General features: G+C 34.2%; 1 protein-coding gene across 2 annotated transcripts in view; it reads left to right on the forward strand.

Annotated features, from left to right (window-relative positions):
- The first annotated feature begins 13,138 nt into the window (after nt 1-13,138).
- Nucleotides 13,139-13,578, forward strand: part of 14-3-3zeta (tyrosine 3-monooxygenase/tryptophan 5-monooxygenase activation protein zeta) — a 12,763-nt gene continuing 12,323 nt past the window's right edge. For both annotated transcript variants that reach the window (XM_068388514.1, XM_068388515.1), the window contains exon 1: nt 13,139-13,293. The gene's annotated coding sequence lies outside the window, so the exon portion shown is untranslated. The remainder of the gene's footprint in view (nt 13,294-13,578) is intronic.

Here is a 13,578-nt window from a genome sequence, read left to right on the forward strand (position 1 = left end):
GATATCCAAACTATATTTCATAAATTCACTCTCCACTTGCTGTAACTTCCCAATCTGATTCATGGTTCTAACATTCCAATTACCTATTTTCAATTTTTCTTTAGTATTCTTAAACTGGGAGATTCTTAGCACCCTGCTACGCCCGGACTGGGGACCATTCTGTCATCTTCTCTTTTCATGACTAACTAAATCCATAGAGGATTTATTGGCCAGATACATCAAAGGATACCACGTTCCTTGTGATGCACAGTGCCAATCTAATTAAGGCAAGTGACCTCTGCCGGTCCATATTAATTCCGGTAAGATCAACCGCCAGTCATCAGGTGTAAAAGCCGAAGAGACGGGTTGTCCATCGCCTTAAACCCAATCTGTCACCCTGCAGCCAGTGACTTCACCGAGATTTAGGGGGCACAGTAAAAATATATATGTGTATATATATATATAAATATACATATATATATATATATATATATATATATATATATATATATATATATATATATATATATATATATACATGTGTGTATATAATATATATATACACACACATTAGTGTATGCGACCTGTCAAAAAAAAGATAGCTAAATGTTTAGATATATATGCACGAGCACACCTACATATTTAACTCTTTCCACCCCTCCCCCTTTCCTAACTACAATACAACATGGCAGTTAGGCAATTTGTGGGAGATTGTGGTTTCCAGGTGTACCTCTCGGGGTACCCCCTATCACAAGTGTATGACTACTCTTTTTATTATATAGTGGATATATATGTGTGAGGTGTGTGTAATTAAACACCTAATGGAAAAACTAACAATATGACAAACCACTATGTATAGCATTTATAGACTATGAGAAAGCTTTCGATTCTGTCAAAACTTCATCAGAATGAAAGCCCTTCAAAGATAAGGAATGGATGACTATTATGTTAAAACACTTGAGGGTATATATTCAGAAAGTACAGAAATCCTAAAACTACAAAAGATACTGAGAAAATTCCAACTGAGAAAGGGGTTAGACTGGGAGACCCTGTCTCTCCTAAATTATTCACAGTGTGCCTAGAAGTTTATAAGAATTCAGATTGGAAAAATGAAGGAATTAACTTTAAAGTCGAATACCTTAATAGCTTAAGATTTGCAGATAACAATTTCATTTAGTGAATCATGGAAGGAATTGTACAAGTTGATAGAAGATTTGAATAGAGAAAGCAGAAGTGTAGGGTGGAAAATGAACATGAATAAAACTAAGATAATATTCAATCAAAATTTATCAATACAACAATTAAAGGTTATGGACGAACTTCTGGAGATTGTTAATGAATATACGTACGTACTTAGGACAAACAATAAGTGTTTCCCCAGGACATGAGACCGAAAATAAAAGGAGGATAAGTATGGGAAGGAGAGCCTTTGATACACAAAATGAGATTATGAAAATTAAAATGCTACTTTCCCTAAAAAGAAATGTATTTAATCAGATGGTCCTACCAGTATTAACTTATGCATCAGAAACTTGGAGCCTTGCTAAAGCCTTAGAATATAAGCTAGTCATAACTCAAAGAGCTATGGAAAGTATAATGATGGGAATAACACTAAGAGAAAGAAAAAGAGCAAAATGGATACGAGAGCAATCTAAAGCAGAGGATATTCTAACGTGTAAGAAAAATAAAAGGACGTGGGCAGAACATATAAAGAGGATGCCAGATAATAGATGGACAAGAAGAATAAAAGAATGGGTCCCTGGAGATTGAAAACGAAGCAGAGAAGGAAGACAAGACGATGGATTGACGATTTAAGAAAATTTGCGGGTATAAAAAGACACAACAGACACGCGTGGAAGGACATGTCTGAGACCTTTATCCTGCAGTGGACTAGCAATGGCTGATGATGACGAAATATGTATGTATATGTTTCTGGGTATTTGTGTAAGTATATATATATATATATATATATATATATATATATATATATATATATATATATATATACAGTATGTGAGTGTTTATATATAGCTGTATCTAAAAGAAAATCATAAACTTTCCTCTAACGAGGAATGGCTCCAGTGTAAAAACAACACGTCGGTCAGTCAGTGGTACACACATAATTTAACAGCTGAATCATGGATGAACCCTCTGCGTATCAGCTGTTTCAAACCCCAACATAAAAGTCTAATAAGCAGAACTAACATCTTTGCGTACTCTGTGTCAGTCACCTTAATATTACATGGACTCTTAAAAGTCCTGTGACTTTTCACACCATCTATCCAAATATTTCCAGATTTCTTTTCTAACAATTTTAAATTATACTTTATTTTCATCAACAAAGTATGTCTGTTTCATTCTACGTCGGAACACTGAGTCATCCTTCCACACACGCTTCAGCATTACAACCATTGCTCTACACGCATTTTCCAAACTATTAATTCTCATTTACGTTTAATATTATATGCAGATATTTTTTCTCAACAGTTACAAGATTTTGCCATAACTTACATTTAATGTCTTCAATTTATTTACATAGGGTGAATTGGCTTAAGAATACAGTCAAATACTTCCGTCGTAGATTTCACAACTCGATTTTCTTCCCATTTTCTTGTTTGTATTTCTTCTCATTTTTTTTCTAATTTGTTGAAACTTTCAAACTCTTTTTGACTTGTATCTGTAATATCTCTTACCCATCGCTAATATGTGCTTTGTCATCTGCAAAGATGAACCATCCCACACTTCATTCATCATTAATTGTTCTATCCTGCATAGCTGTACTTAATCCACTTCGCTTCCGCTAGTATCTTATATCACTCCATCCATAAAGATATCGAACAACCACAGAAACATGGCATTCTCTAGCTTCGATCTGCATTCACACAGATCCAGTCCCTTTGTCGTCTTCAGATACTAGTTTGCAGTTTGTTTTTATCATACATACATACATACATATATACATACATACATACATAAACGTATACGTGTCACACACACACACACACATATATATATATATATATATATATATATATATATATATATATATATATATACAGTCAAGAGACTCATTCATCTTTTGCAACATTGTAATTCTATATGCATATAAATTTGATATTCTTCATTTCCCAGTGAATTATATTGTATCCTCTTCCTATTGCATCATATGATAAAAATTGAAGTAGGTAGCCTTAGTTGCTGCGTGGAAGTATTTCTAGTCCATGCTACTACAGGTTCCGGTCCAGGTCGAAGCTTCGCCTTTGTATCGGCGCTTTCTACCGGCAGTTTCATCTCCTATTGAGTACTTTTCAATGGGCAAGTAAAAGTAGATGCATAGATAAACCATAGTCAGCCGACAATGATCGATCATAAGCCAATATCTTTTAATTCCATGTTGTTGAGTCACATTTCGTTTTAGTGGTAAAAAAAAAAAAATTTTTTACCTTCCCATCTGAGTTAGTGTTCTGCACTGAAAAATGCATCTATTTTAAGATCTAGTATTTTAAGTTTCAATCCTTTTCTTTTCTAATGAATACTGCACAACATGATAAAGTGGCAGAACGAGTAAAATCATGTACGTTGGGATGTGTTTTCTAGCTATCATTAACTCGTACAGCACCATCCAAACATTCAGTCTAGCAAATGTTTTTTCCTCAGATGTGAGTCTTGAAAGTAAACTGCTTTCTATTCAATTATTTTTTCTCTTATATATATTGGTTTGTAACACTATTGATATATTGAGTTACAACGGTGTATTGGCCATTTTCATATTCAATAAATTCTTCTTTCTTGAATTAACTATATATGTCATCCTTAAATCTGCAGTCTTTCATCGGGTGGTTATTTCGATCACAGCAGTTACAGCTCTTCCCTTTGTGCAAACTGTAGCATGTCCTGAATTGATTTGGCATATGTCCATAACGCCTCATAATACCGTTAGCACTTTATCATGCTTTTATGTAAGGGCCCTGATGGCTGGTTAAATCAAATTCAACCAACCATCAGTCCTATGAGGGAGATCACAGTATCTCTGCAGCCGATCGACAGTCTCTCTTCTCTGTTACTTTCATACTTGGTTATTTTGTTGACCTCCGTTCTAGACAGCTAGTAGAGTAGACACTTTAGCAGTAAACACAGTATAGGCGTACCGTTTCTATAATTTTTTTCTTTGCAAATTATGCCTTCTCCATTATCCTCTCGGACTAAAAGAACAACCCAAAGTAAAACATTAGTTCTCTAGTCTTGAGTAGTGCCATATCCTCTGCACCATGGTCTTCCACTGTCTTTGGGTATAGTTCTCTTGCTTAAGGGTACACTCGGTCTCACTATTCTATCTTATATTTCTCTTCCTCATGTTTTTTTTTATAGTTGTTGCTATTCTTAAAAATTTTTATTTCAATCATTCGTTACTACCCTTGTAGTTTTATTTTCTATTCCCTTTCCTCGCTGGGCTAGTTCTCCCTGTTGGAGCCCTTGGACTTTAGCATCTAGCTTTTCCCGCTAGAGTTATAGCTTAGCTAGTAATAATAATAATAATAATAATAATAATAATAATAATAATAATAATAATAATAATAATAATAATAATAATAATAATAATAATATATAATGAAGAATGTCACTATGACTTCGTCTTTACTATCTGGGATTGAGGTAAAATACCAAGGGGATGCGCCTTCGTAAATTGTGTTTGCTAAATCCAAGCTCTGTACTCCATGCTTACTATTCATCTTCGACAATAATTTGAGCCTTCTATGTGCTAGGAAGGGTTAGGAATCAAATTGTTTACACTCTGGAGATAATTTACTGCGTAATCAGTTTTTTGATACATTAAGTATCGTTTCTTGCCTGGCAAGCTTTCGAAAGTTAGTATTTTTTCATCGATAGATTATTCAGAAATACTTGTGAAAATTAGTTGGTTTGAATAAATGTTTTGAATCTAATGTGTCAATCTTACATCAAGATGACTTGCCATTTGTGACAGCAGTTAGACTTTATTCTGTTATCTTCATGATAAAGGGGACAAAGTTATGTTACGATGGGGTACTTATAACATACGAGATAGGCACCACGTGATCACCTGCCACCACTGTCAGAGGTATGAATATCTTGTAAAAGATATCAAGTCTAAGAATGATGATAAAGTCGGCGGGAAATGTTCAGGAAAACATTCCACCAAGGAGTGTAATTCGCAAATATCTAAGTGTATTAAATGCACAAAGTTAAACAAACCAAGTGACCACATAGTAAATTCTAGTAATTGCAAAGCTTATGACTTGGAATTGAAAAGACTTGCAGAAAACACAGGTCATGGATACTAAGGAAGTCATTAACTGTGGCTATGTAAATATACACTCTGTGGGTAATAAAACTATTAAAATTCGAGAATTGATAAACAGCCAATATTTGGACATGCTAGCATTATCTGAAACATAGTTAAATAACTTTGACAATGCTAAGATCACTGAAATGACAACCGTCCAACCCCCCCCCCCCACACACACACACACACGCACACCTTCTTTCACCTACAGAGAGAGGGTAGGTCTGGTGGGGGTGTCTGGCTCTTCATTCATGAAATTTACTCAAATCTCAAAATGTTAAGAAGAACTAGTGTTACAAGCTTTGAAACTATAGAAATAAATTTTACGCAAAAAACAGAAAAATTTCCATTGTAACAGTTTACAAGTATCTTCTTCGAAGAATTTGGTGCATTCATTGAGATGATTATCATGGAGAAAAATGAATGAGTTATTTGTGGAGACTTCAATCTTTGGATTGATGACGCATAAAATCCTGATGCTTTAGCATTTAGTGAGTTACTGGAATCATATCAATTGGTGAATAATGTCAACTGTTTAATTACTTTAACTGGGCATACGTTGGACCTACTGTAGTTTTGAGTTATGGAATGAATAACATTGTATCTGACATAAATGCACGATCTCACCAGTACACAAACTTATTACGTTCAGACTTCCTTTACAGAAAAATGCAGTGGTGAAGAAAATAGACTTTATGCATAAATAAAATTCCTCTCATTTTGTATTTATTGAAGAAGTCACAAAGAAAATAAATGATGCTATCAACATTCCCAGCGATCATGATAACCACCCCTTGTTGGGAGCTATGTGTGTTGACTGCCTTACGAGCACTTATAATAGAGTGAGTAAAGGTGAATACGATACCATATGTCCATAAATGGAAAAGATTATAAATGTTACAGACCAATATCCGTGGTTTGATGGAGAGACTTTAGAGAAAAAGAGGGACAAAAGATGTAAAGAAAGAGAGTACATGAGTAGAATACAAAACTGCAATAAGCCGATACAACTAACTATCAAGAAGGGAAAATATATTACTCGAAGCAGTACCATATGGGTACAGCGACCAGGAACTAGCAAATAATTTTCTAAGATTTTTTAAAAGCAAAATTGAAAATATAACTAGGTCATTTGTAAATATTCATCATCAGACTAACGCTACACCAGATACGTAGATAAAATTGACGAGATTTAACATCATAACACAAGATGATATCACCAGGATTACCAAGAGAGCGAAGAAAACCAACTGTGCGATTGACCCAATCGCACAGTAACTGGAGGAAATAACTTTTCTAGTCTAGACGAAATAATTATGAGAATATCAAATGCAAGCATCGATAAGTGTAAGTTCCCCAAATCTGAAAAAAAATGTCTATAGTCACACCGGTTCTGAAAAAGTGCTCTGGATTATCAGGAATTAAACTCATATAGACCTATTTCGAACCTATCCTTTGTCTCAAAAGTGCTAGAATAAGTAATTCTTAAACAACTAGTCAGTCACTTGTGCCAGACAACCAGTCTGCTAGCAGAAAATTATACTCTTCGGAGACAGCCATCTATTCTGTTGTAAGTGATATGCTAGAAATGATGGATGAAAATAAATGTATTTCAATATTACTCGATCTCAGTGCTGCTTTTGATACAGTTGTGCATGAACTGCTACTAAATGATCTACGGTCCATCGGTGTTGAAGATCAAGCTCTCGAATACCTGAAAGACTGCTTGGTTGGCAGAAATTGCTGTGTAGTATTTTCTATCGAAAATACTACAACGACATGGTGTGAAGTTCAGCTATTTGCGGATGATACACAATTGTACCTCTCCATAAATGATATAGCCGACACTACTGAAACACTAAAACGAATCCTTGATAGTGTTAGAGAATGGATGAAGAGAACAAAACTGAGTTTATGGGGGTGGGAAAGAAAAACAACGTAAGAAACTAAGGTGATATACAAATGAACATAAGTAATGACTCAGTCCCGATATCTAGTATAGTTCAGTCAAGGCCAATATAGAGAGTTCAGTATAGTTCGTGATCTGGGTGTATTTCTTAATTGTAACTTGTCTCTCAATGCCAAAATAAAAAATGTAGTAGAAACTGCTGGTTATCATCCCAGAAACATTGCTTTTATAAAAAAGTACCTGCTAAGAAACTTGCGATAAACTGTGTTATTACCAGGATTGAAGACTGCAACTCCATCTATTTCAATGTGCCAAAAGTACAACTGAAGAAATTACAAAACATAATAAAATAAGGCGCAAGACTGATAAAATGTGTCCCACCAAGAGAAAGAATCATCCATATACTAATTGACTTACACTGGCTGCCGATTAAAGCGAGAATTGAATTTGAAATATGTACAATAACCCACCATGTTATCAGAACCGGTCGTCCAAAATACTTAAGAGAATTGCTACTTATTGCGCAGCCAACAAACCATGTTGACACGAGAATAGTTACGGATGGTTTCAAACTATTGGAAACTAGATATATGTCTAATGTAGGCTCTGGAGCCTTTAAAAATGAGGTCCTAAGACTATACAATAAGCTCCAACGAGACATCAGAATAATTGAAAATATCAAGGTTTTTAAGAGGAAACTGAAGACTCTTATTCCGCGAGTCCTTTGACAGTGACGATTCAACAATAAATGAGCAATATGTGATATGAAATGTTGAATACTCTGAACGAACAAGATAGAATGACAGTGGAGGTCTTGTAGAGAGTAGGGTTCTCCTGTTGTATAGTACCGGAAAAAACAACTGTTAAAGTAAAAGTAAAGAAAGTAGTCTACCTTACGTCAACAGTGGTACCTTATGGGCTACACAAGTCTATTAACAGTATTCTCTTAAAGTCAACTATTCAATAAACACTTCACCATTGTATTCCGTTACCTAAACTACATGGCATGTGACCTTTTACATCTATCAATTAACAAGTAAGGTGCAGTTGCAACACCTAGTAGTAGTTAGAAAAAATACGTAATCTTCTCGTACCTCATTTTAACAGTTGACGAGGAAATCGCCCTGTTTTACATAAAGTGGGACAATTGTAACTGAATTGAACTGGTAACAAATAGGTTTCGGTAGTAAAGGTTAAAATCTGTTTATTTATGGAAAATGTATAATTAGCTGCTGGTTCAGGACGAGAGAAACCGAGAAATTGTTAGATTATGGAAGAAAATTTTGATATGGAGTTATATAAGGGGGACGGAGAAAGCAAGAGTGACTTTGCAGGTAGTTTCGTAGGTCAGCTCAATGATTTAGTCAATATGAAAACTGTCCTTGATGCAAACGCCGTAGCAACAGAGAACTCCAGCCAGCAATTCCATCACCCGTCAAGCCTTTTCTCAAAACTTCAACTAAATTTGATGCGAGGTTAAGGCTTTTTTTTTTAGATATGGATAAGCTCAGGGAAGGTTATATGTTTACCGAAAATGACAGGATGATAGCAATAGATTAAAATTCTAGCTGACAAGTATTCCATAATCTTCTGAGAGGCAATGTGCGTTGTGTAAAACATTTTAGAGCAGAACAACTTGTTAATTATTACAGTTATGGCTGAAAAGATTTCACAAACTTCTCTTATATGAAAGCTACCAAATTTTCAATAAGCATTTCTCCTGATCAACAGAAAGAAGATGATGAATTAGTAAGCATAATGTATTGCCTAACTCACAATGAAATTTAGTAAGCATATTTCGTTACTATATATCCAGTTTATTCACTTACGAATCAATCTTCTATAAAGAATAAAATCTTAAGAGGCAATGACTCAGCAAACGACTTGGTATTGAATACTATCCCCATTACCTCATCGATACCAATACAGTACTACAGGATATTTAAGTTTTAGTATGGTAATCAAGTAAGCTTAGAATGTCCGTAAGTCAAGGGTAGAGTAAAACGTCATGCAATATTATTTTTCGAGGATAAAAGATATTTCGACTGTTATCAACTATCAAAAAAAAAAAATGTTGATATCTCTACTACAGTTTTTGAGATCTAATGTAACAATAATAAATAATTTGGTTTTGGTGGCCTCGTGGTAGCGTCCTTGCCTGGTGACTGCTAGACTGGGGTTCGAGTCCCGTTCAAACTCGTTAGTTCATTTGGTAGCTGCAACCTCACCATCATTGTGAGCTAAGGATGACAGGGGGGGGGGGTTGGAGTTTGGGGAGCCTAAAGTTCTATCTGCTGAGTCAACCGCAAACATTGCCTGGTCCTCCTTGGTCTTAGCTTGGGGGGAGAAGTGGTTTGGGCGCTGATCATATGTAATATGGTCAGTCTCTGGGGGCATTGTCCTACTTGATAGGGCAATGTCACTGTCCTTTGCCTCTGCCATTCATTGAGTGACCTTTAAACCTTTAAATCGCCGCAGCTTTACAAGCTTCGTATGCACATTTGGGATATGAAGCAGCAAAACAACGAATTCCACTTACGGGACATTTGTGTGAATAAAGTAATTGAAATATATGGGCTAAACAGGATATTCAAAAACTTATGTACGTTATTTTGAGAATGAAATAACTTATATTTATAGTTCAAGTTTATTCTAATCATATAACATTCTTTGTTTTTCAAACTAGAACACTTAGGTGGACTACACTGTTGTGGTATCTAATGTAACCTTTCAAAATCTATTTCGGATATATTTATGGCCTCTGGGACTAAACATTGCCTTGACAAATGTATGAACCATAATTGTAGCTATTTTTTCACTTGATTTTAAAACCATTTAATAATTCTTATTTGACTATGCTCTAACTGTTGTTGTTGATAATAGATTTCCCAAATGTTATCTGTGTTCACTATAGGTCTTTTCTTATGTCCACTCCCTCCTCTTCGTTTGATTTTTTTTTTATTTTTTAATAATCTGGTTCCTCTGCTCATTACGTTTTAATTTTTCCTGAATATCCAATCCTTTAACTCTTCGGCCTAGATACCTCATTCCTCATATATTGTTCGTGCTTGATACTGAATTGGTAATTAATCAGCTTTAGAGTATTACAAAGAATTAGACTATTATTTAGTCAAATTCCTTGTGTCTGACCCTTAGATTTTATCGGCGATTTCCCACTCTCCTTCAGTTCTCGTTTTCTGTTCAATATAATTGGGAGCAAACCTTTATATATTCACGTTTATACTGCATTAATTGCATCCAAGTATGATAAATCCTTTTTAGGACACTAGATTTGCTTCTAAAATGAAATGCGTTTAGTTTTATTAGACAAATAATTGTTCATTGTAATCCTAATGTATAATAACTATTTAGCTTAGAAAGCATTGTGACAATGTTTTGTACTAAAACCATTTATTCTTAAAGAAAATTTTTACAATCTACATTATATTCATTGAGCTCTTTACATTCATATCAAAATTGAAAATATTTTTTGACTGTCTATTTAAAATTTTGGACAAATTCCACTTTCATAACCAAATCCATTTATTGCAATTTTTTCATTAATTCACTATCACTGTCAAATGTGATCATTACTACCAATAACTTCTCATATAGAATCATCTGTCATTTTTGGTGTAGGATTTCTTCATACTGCAATCCAGTGACTTTATTGATGTGATTTTCTTCCCGGTCCTTGAAGGCAACTCACCATTAGTAGAACTCAATGGTATTGAATTAGTGAAACTATTACTTTTCCACTCGTCCAATCTAAATCTTGCCAGACTTCACGTTTCACGCCAGGAATGATGACCATAGTACTAGATTTATTGTGAAACTGACGTCGTGTCTTGAAAACCAAGGATCTCTAATGAGCTGTTCGTTTACAAGGTTGACTTTGTTCATATAGGGAAATGTAGTGAGAACATGTCCTAAATGAGTTTTCCCTCAAAATGAAGCTGGATTTATTTGATTCATGTTTCACCAATTTTGCTACTTTGCAAATAATTATAGTCATAATATTTATCTATACCAAAAATTTTCCTAATTATTAGCAATAGTAATATTAGTATTATAAATAACTGTTTAAATTGGTAATTAAATGAATTTCTATATATGGTAACAAAACACATGACACACCATATCAAGAAAAAGCGTTATAAGCAACAGCTGCTCTCCGTTGAAGTGAATACTTTCGTTTTCATTTATCCATTACAGTGACTTTTTTTAAATTAAAGTAGACTCCTGCATTGATCATACACAAATACACACACACACACATATTGACACACACACATACACACACACACACACATATATATATATATATATATATATATATATATATACACTATATATATATATATATATATATATATATTTATATATATATATATATATATATATATATATATATATATATATATATATATATATACACCCTCGTTACAGCAAATTAATTCCATAGACAATGTTTGCTTCCCTTCGAGAATTTAATATATTTTGATTATTTGTATCTTTTCTGGTCAATGAAGTCATCGACACCTTTACCACCAGCCAATGTCATTTTCAAAATAAGAAAAACAAAGTTGCCGATTCTTTCCTTGTTAGGTAGTGCACAGCTTTTCTATCTGCTTTCACCAAATGAGTCATTTCACACCTGTTTTCTTTACTCGTCTAATGAAGAGCGTAACGTGAAACGAATAACGATCAAGATGTGGCCCCTAGTCCTACGTTTATGTAGTAACATGCTTGAGAATAATATACACGGTATATACTTAGTGCTTATTTTTCTACACATTCACTCGTTGCTTTGGTTGGTGATGGGGCCACGTACGATTTTGTGTGGCAGTTTTGGTTTTCTTATCGATACTCAAGTAAAGTTTCGTCTTTCCAGAGAGAGAGAGAGAGAGAGAGAGAGAGAGAGAGAGAGAGAGAGAGAGAGAGAGAGAGAGAGAGAGAGAGAGAGAGAGAGAGAGAGAGATTGGATTGTAATAGGATGTATAATTTCAATGCTGAAGGCATGATAGATAAACTAAGAACAACAGGATACGAGAAATAGTAGAGTGGCGATTCCGGAAATCTCCATTTCCTTTTAATACATTTTCTTTTCTGTAGGAAAGCGAGTTAATAGCTTGAAATTAATGTAATGAAATATTGCCGGTGATGTCGAAATAAACACATCATAGGAACAAGCCAGAGAAGCTATACATTAGCTTTGAAAAGTGGAGGAAATTGATTAAAACTTGCATTACTTAAAATTATCGATGCAGTTAATTTGTGACCGTATAAGCTGCAAATTTACGTATCCAAGTGGCTATAGTTTTTAATATGACTTTGACAGCTGCTAATTTAAGGAAGCTACTCCCTTATTATCAAATTTATCCGCACACCCATTCATACAAGTTATACTATCAGGTAAATTATCGTAATTTTCTTGTGGTAAAATAACGTTTTTTATAATAAAACTCTGGGGATAAGATAATGTAAACTAATATACTGACAGTATGTGCTAAGATATTTAATGGTGAAACTTTGTGCAGAGGTACTATTGTTATCATTCAAGGAAATTATGAAACATTTCCTACTGCTCATAATTTGAACTTCCCGCAGTATCTTCGATCATGCGCAGATCAATTTATCAAATTCTTTCAATACGATATATTCATGTTATGCCTAAATTTACAATATCAATAATCATATATAAATCAAACATTCATGAAAATTTAGTATCTAATTTTTCATATGGTAAAATACGAATATTCTCGAAGGTGCATACTTTTTTTAATGAATCTGTTTAAAACCGTCAAAGTTGCTTAGAAAATTATCGTAAATTATTTAGTAAGAAATATTAATTTAAATAGTATTTATTGCCATGAAATTGAGACTGAATTGCAAATTTTGTGAAAATTCCGATATAAAATAGTTGCTCGTTTGAAGGGAGGAGTCCGTGGGGCGACCAATGAAAACCCCGTCGAGCGCAGGGATTCCAGTCTTCAAGAGGGTTTGGTAGTGAGTGGGTCGAACTACCCTGGGATATTATATACTTTATATTTGTGTAAATAGCTCCTATTTTATAAAACAGGTAAGAGACTTTCTTGTTTCTTTTACCCTCATATTGTTTGAGGGTATGAATTTTGAGAGTTATTTTCTAGATTTTGTGAGTTTTGCTGCCTTTTAAGAGGTAGGTGTGGCCTCGATAAGAGGTGTCTAGAGGTCAGCCGGTTTTGCGAGAATGCCGGTGTTCTAGTATCCAGACATTTATTACTTGCTTTTCGTTATATGTTAGAACTTTACAAGTAAAACTTTCTTATTCTTTGTAAATGTACTGTTGATTCATGTCCTCGTAGCTATTTTTGTGGGCGTGGCG

The sequence above is a fragment of the Palaemon carinicauda genome, chromosome 15 (genome assembly GCF_036898095.1).
Source record: "Palaemon carinicauda isolate YSFRI2023 chromosome 15, ASM3689809v2, whole genome shotgun sequence".
Lineage (NCBI taxonomy): Eukaryota > Metazoa > Arthropoda > Malacostraca > Decapoda > Palaemonidae > Palaemon > Palaemon carinicauda.